We start from the raw sequence: 6,562 nt of genomic DNA, 5'->3' as shown, positions 1-6,562 counted from the left end.
AATAAAGTAATATGAATAATTGGAATATTTGGTAGTTTAGAAGTAATTCTTTTGTTTATAAACATCCAGGCAGTCTTCACTTAGCCAGAAATAGAAAACTCAATATCACAGAGAGAGAGAGAAAGAGAGAGAGAGAGAGAGAGAGAGGACTCCCAGAACTAATTTGAAAATTTGCACCTGGTTTTCCTTTGGGGTTCTTGCCAATTGTGGGTGCACACAAAGAGACTGTCTCACTGAGCCGACAAGCTGGTACAGGACAGAGAAGTCATCCAAACTTTTGGCAGGATTTCAGGGATAGAAATATAACGGTGAAGACATTGAGACTGAACATTACGGCAAGTTTTTCCCTTGGTGTTTCTCTTTTCCATAGAAATAGAAAGCATTGAGTTTGGAAGCTGTTCTAGAGATAGCCTTGCATTTAGCATAGGCTGCATTTGGGAAATCTTTTTTTTTTTTTTCAGAAGTTGTTCTCAGACTTAAGAGTTGAACAACCCTTCATAAAGGAGAAAGCCCTCAGTTTGGGCCTAAATCCCATTTGGCAACATAATATCTTTATGGCTAAGTTAGAAAAATATCCCAAACATTATGCCTTCCACAGTAGGAATTTATTATCTTCTTGTTCTGGAAACTCAAATTCTCCAATTAAGGCGACTCCAGGAATGGGTCCTTCCGAGGACCATGGTGAAGACGGTTCTAAATCCCACTTAGTCTCGGTTTTGCCTGCCATGTGGTGTTTCTTGGATTATAAATGCATAATCTGACATCTGGGTTCATATTTGTAGGGTATTTTCCCCATTAGTGTCTGTCTTTGTGTACAAATGTCCCTTATTTTAAGGACAGTTGTCATACTGGATTACAGATTATACTAATGCACTCATTTTAGCTTGCTTGGCTATGTAGGGACCCGATTTCCAAAGAAGGTCACATGATGAGGTATATTGCTAAGCAAGGGTTTCTATAAACCTTTGAAGGACTGTGTTTCATCCTACTATAGGGTCAGGGAATGTGGAAGTCTACCTGACTATCTCCATGCTGTCTCTGGATGCTAACACTCTACTATGATCTGGCTGATGTAGCTGAGTTAGCATGACTCATTTGATATCTATGATAATATATTATTTTTTGTTCCAGAGTTTCTGCATTTTAATCTGCCTACTTAGCCATCCTACTGTGTAGAAGACTTTCTTGAGATTTCATAAATATAATAACTCTCATTCTGAATACCGGATGGTACTTTTGTCCTTTATACAATCATGTTCTCTACTGTTAGGTATATTTTAGTTATTTCTCCTTAACTCTTTCATTTCTCCAACTCTCTCTATTATTTTTGGAAGATTCTTGCAAGTCATTAAATAGGAGTGTTTAGATAGGTCCCCTGACTGTGATTTGTTCTAGTAGTTTCCATTTTGCATGCAGCTTTGCAACTTTCTGTCTCTTAACTCAATATTCTTTCTTTATCCTTTAATAATTTTGTCTACTATTATAGTTATCAATTTTAATTATTGCCTGTGTTCTTTGAAACTTAACTCATTTAATTCAAAGCCCACAATAAATTATATTTTCACTTATAAGAATTAAGTTCTAAATGCTCTCTTTACAGATATTATATTACCCATAATTTCTTAAATATGATCTTTCTTGCTTTATAATTTTGAGTTTACAAGGTGTAATCTCTCTGATGAGTTTTATAATTTTGTAAGAGCTGAAGACTTGTGTGAGAACATGTTATTCTCCATTCAGAACTTCTTGTCAGTAAGGTCATTGCCAATTCTTTGGAGGTCATGCCTTAAAATGTCTATGTCAACAGCTTCATGGCTGTGTACCTATGGCTCTTTCTCTTTGGATATACATGGCTTCTATCTTTTTAGGAACTCTCTCCCAAAAGTCCATGGGTTAAAGACTTGCTCGTTAGTGTGGCCCTCTCAGAAGATGGTAGACCATTTTTTTTAAATTTAATTTTATTTTATTTGTGAACATACTGTACAGAGGGGTTACAATCACATGGGCAGGATAATGTGTACATTTCTTACCAAGCATTGCAGCCTCCTCCTTTGTTTACCCTTCACATCCCTTCCCAGCCTCCCCCCTCCCCCCCAATCCCAACCCTTCTCCTTCCCCCCCTTTCCCCCCCCCCACCGACGTTGTAAAGCTCATTTTGGACATGACAACTTGTACTTCTCATTGTTGCAACAGGTCCACCTGTATCCTTAAACAACTGGTTTTTCCCCATCTCCTCCACAAGTTATACTGACATCAAATATAGTGAAAGCAGGGGTTATACTGTGGGGGAGGGACATACAAAGCAACAAAGAGATAGTCTTATAAATGCGTTAGAAACACATGCATGAAAAAAAAAACATTAAAATACACATCTAATGGTTCATTTTCCTGACATCACATTATCTGACCTCTTCCGCTTGACTCATACATATACTAGATATTGCAAATAAGGGAAACCATGGGACCTATGATTCTTTGGGCCTGGCTTACTTCACTTAATATAATTTTTTCCAAGTTTTTCCATTTCCTAACAAATGGGGCAATGTCATTCTTTCTGATGGAGGCATAGAATTCCATTGTGTATATATACCACATTTTCTTGATCCATTTATCTACTGAGGGGCATCTGGGTTGGTTCCATATCTTAGCTATGGTAAATAATGCTGCAATAAACATAGTTGTGCTGGTAGCTTTAGTGTGGTCTTGTTTGTAAACATTTGGGTAAATGCCCAAAAGTGGGATTGCTGGGTCATAGGGGACTTCTATGTGAAGTCTTTTGAGGAACCTCCATACTGCTTTCCAAAGTGGTTGAACAAGTTTACATTCCCACCAACAATCAAGTAAGGTTCCTTTCTGTCCACATCCCCTCCAGCATCTGTTGTTGTTAGAGTTCTTGATTTTTGCCGTTCTAACTGGAGTGAGGTGATATCTCAATGTTGTTTTGATTTGCATTTCTTTTATGGCTAGGGATGTTGAACATTTCTTCATGTGTCTATTGGCCATCCTTCTTTCTTCTTCAGAGAAGTTTCTCTTTAAGTCTTTCACCCACTTATTTATTGGGCAGTTGTTTCTTTGGGGATTTGTTGTTGGGGGGTTTAATTTTTTGAGTTCCAAGTATATTTTAGATATGAGACCCTTGTCCGTTGTATGGCTAGTAAAGATCTTCTCCCAATCTGTGGGCTTTCTATTGATCTTGCTAGCTATGTCATTTGCCATGTAGAAGCTCTGCAACTTTATGCAATCCCATTTGTCCAACCTTTCTTTGATTTGTTGTGTTTCCGGGTCTCTATTCAGAAAATTTTGGCCTGAGCCAAGGAGACCTAAGGTTTCTCCTATTCCATCCTGTAATGTTTTCAGAGTGTCTGTTTTGAGTTCAAGGTCTTTGATCCATTTGGAGTTGATTCTGGTGCAGGGTGATATATAAGGATCTAGCTTTAGTTTTGGTAGACCATTTTTGAGGTCGGTTCTAGCATGGGGTTCAGGAAATTTAAATATTCCAGGCCATGCCATTGCAAAGGGTGGGAAGACCCTAATCTGCTCTCTTCTCTCAGACAAAATCGCAGCCCAGGGTTTAGCCACTCACGGCCACTATGGTATGGGTTATCTTACTAGAGAACCTGAAACTGTGAGCCAAAATAAACCTTTCTCTTTTAGAAGTTAATGATCTTTTTTTTTAAGTATTTGTTACAATAAGAGAAATAACTAACACAGCAAGAATATTGTTTTCTTTTTAGTGAATCCTAGGACTCCTCCCATTCTCAGCCTCCCACGTATCTACGATCACAAGCCTGAGCCAATGCCACTTACCAGGACCTGGGCCTTTTTTACCTACTTCAATAGAAGTTTCGATCTTTACAAATGTGTATGTTTCTTGAAATGTTCATATAAAATTTTATTTTTATTTCATTTTCTTACATCTGTTGTTTTGCTTCTCCTTCTGTGTCAATGCTATCATCTTGACTTTACATTTGATCTTTACTGAATAAGAAAGGCACTCACTAAATTGGCGGTTTATGCCTGTAATCTTAGATACTCAGGAGGCTGAGATCTGAAGATTGCTGTTTGAAGCCATCCTAAGCAGGAGTGAATCTCTTATCCATAATAAACTACTCAAAAAAGCTGGAATTGACTCTGTGACTCAAGTGGAAGAGCACTAGCCTTGAGCTAAAGGAGCTCAGGGACAGAGCCCAGGCTTAGGACTGGCAAAAACAAACAAAGAAACAAACAAAAACGTCACTTACTAGTCACAATGTAAGTCTACGGATCTTCTTTTTCAAAGTTGGAACTGTTCATTGTAGCCTTGCTATTCATCCAAGGATAACCTACCACGGATTATAGAAAGCAGGTTCTAAATATATTCCTAGGTATGATTACTTATATCTCAGCAATAGTTCAGATTTCAGAATGGCTATTATATTCTTCCCATTAGTCAAGACAAGAGATTGCTCATTTCTTCTTCGCAGGAAGACAATGAAGCTGTGAAGTAGTCATGGTGCACATGAATGCATTTCTTCCTTCTCTAGGTCACTTGCCCAGATGCATCACCACAGGCTTCCTAAATATTCTTCCCATGATTAATGAGTCACTTGGCAGGATCAAACATGTCTTAGCCATAGTTTCAGAATAAAACTCCTAAGAGACTCTTCTTATGTGTGACGGTTAAAAAGCTTGCACTTCAGACATCCAATTGCAAAAATTTGAATTTTTGCTAATAGTGTCATTAATTTGATAGCATTACTAATATCAAAAATGTCTTGATTTAACATCTTATGTTCCTGAGTTGTACCTCAAATTGTTACATAATTTAAGTTGCATAGACTTTAAGTTAAGAAGTATACATGTGTATATATTTGCACACATATATCAGTTCTGTAATCATAAAACTATCATACAACATTTTCCCTTAAAACTAAATTTTACGTAGAAAGCTTTTTAAAAATACTCTTAAAATTACAGGGTGGAAAATCAATGGCACTGTCTGCCAAGGTAATCAGAAATGTCAGGTTTAATTTTAACATGCTTGAAGCATTTATTTAACCATCTGCCTACCTCTCTTAGCAATATAGAAAAGAAAGGAAAAGAAATTATGTGGATATCAGTGAATCACACAAAATAAGAACAGAACTTCAGCAAGAAATCTATTTTATTATTTCAAAAATAAACTTTAGTCTATCCATCCACTAACTAGTAGGAAAACAGAGCTGTAGAAACTTATAACCAGGGGCTGGTGGCTCACACCTGTAATCCTAGCTACTCAGGAGGCTGAGAGCTGAGGATCACGGTCAAAGCCAGCGGGGGCAGGAGAGACCATGAGACTTTTATCTCCAATAAACCACTAGAAAACTGGAAGTGGTGCTGTGGCTCAAACACTGGAGCACTCACCTTGAGCTGAAGAGCTGAGGGATACTCCCAAGACCAGAGTTCAAACCCCATGACTGACAAAAACAAACAAAAACAACAACAACAAAAAACTTATAAACTGTAAATGTACTGCGATTGAATTTAAGCCCATGGCATAGAATCATTGTCAGCATCACATCATTAGCTTAAATTTTAAATTTTATTCATGATATACCATATCTAATTCATCTATTCTGGGAGTAGAATAATTAAAATGCATACCAGTCATAAAATAAATCAAATCTCCCCATTTTACATAAAAGCACACATTTTGGAAATTCTTTTTTTCTTTTTTTTTGTCAGTTGTGAGACTTGTACTCAGGGCCTAGGTGTTGTCTGTGAGCCTCTTTGTGCTCAAGAATAGCACTCTACCACTTATGCCACAGAAACACTTGCAGTGTTTGAGTAGTTAAATGGAGATAAGAGTTTCACGGGAACTTTTCTGCCTGGGCTGGCTTCGAACAGGATGCTCATATCTCAATCTCCTCAGTAGCTATGATGACAGACATGAGTGACTAGCATCCAGCTTGGAAATTCTTTCACTTATATAAAACATATAATTCTGTGGGAAAGAAATATTTTCTTAGTATTTTGATATGCTGTGAGAATTCCCATCATTTGTTTAATTTTTGTATAGTTTTTTTGGGGGAGGGTCCAGTCGTGGGGCCTGAACTCTGGGCTTGGATGTTGTCCCTCAGCTCTTCAGCTCAAGGCTAGCCACAGCGCCACTTCCGGGTTTTTTCTTTTTGCTTATGGGATGGTGAGGAATCGAACCCAGGGCCTCATGCATGCAAGGCAAGCGCTCTACCACTGAGCCACCTTCCCAGCCCCTGTATAGTTTTTTAATATATATATATATATTTATTATTGTAATGATACTGTACAAAGGGGTTACAATTACATGAGTAAGGTAATGAGTACATTTCCTATCGAGCATTGTTACTCCCTTCTTTGTTTTTTCTCTACCACTGTGAGTCACATAGTTTTCACCCAATAGTTTCCTACCTTGGTTGACTTCTATTATAGCAACCACACACCTTTGCTATCTGTATTCATCATTGACAATGTAGAACAGCAAGCCTTCATAACCATATTCCTGACCACATAGTTGTGCCTATTTCAATTTACTATGTGGAAAATCAGTTCATAGCACACATTCCAT

At 37.7% G+C, this 6,562-nt stretch overlaps 1 non-coding gene across 1 annotated transcript; it reads right to left on the bottom strand.

Annotated features, from left to right (window-relative positions):
• Positions 1-6,153: 6,153 nt before the first annotated feature.
• Trnaa-ugc lies at positions 6,154-6,225 on the bottom strand. The gene has a single exon. It is a non-coding gene; the product is annotated as a tRNA-Ala (tRNA).
• Between the last annotated feature and the right edge of the window lie 337 nt (positions 6,226-6,562).

Source organism: Dipodomys ordii, unplaced genomic scaffold (genome assembly GCF_000151885.1).
Source record: "Dipodomys ordii isolate 6190 unplaced genomic scaffold, Dord_2.0 Scaffold122, whole genome shotgun sequence".
Taxonomy (NCBI): Eukaryota; Metazoa; Chordata; class Mammalia; order Rodentia; family Heteromyidae; genus Dipodomys; species Dipodomys ordii.
Note: the sequence above shows the minus strand (reverse complement) of the source record. Positions and strands in the feature narration are given on the sequence as shown.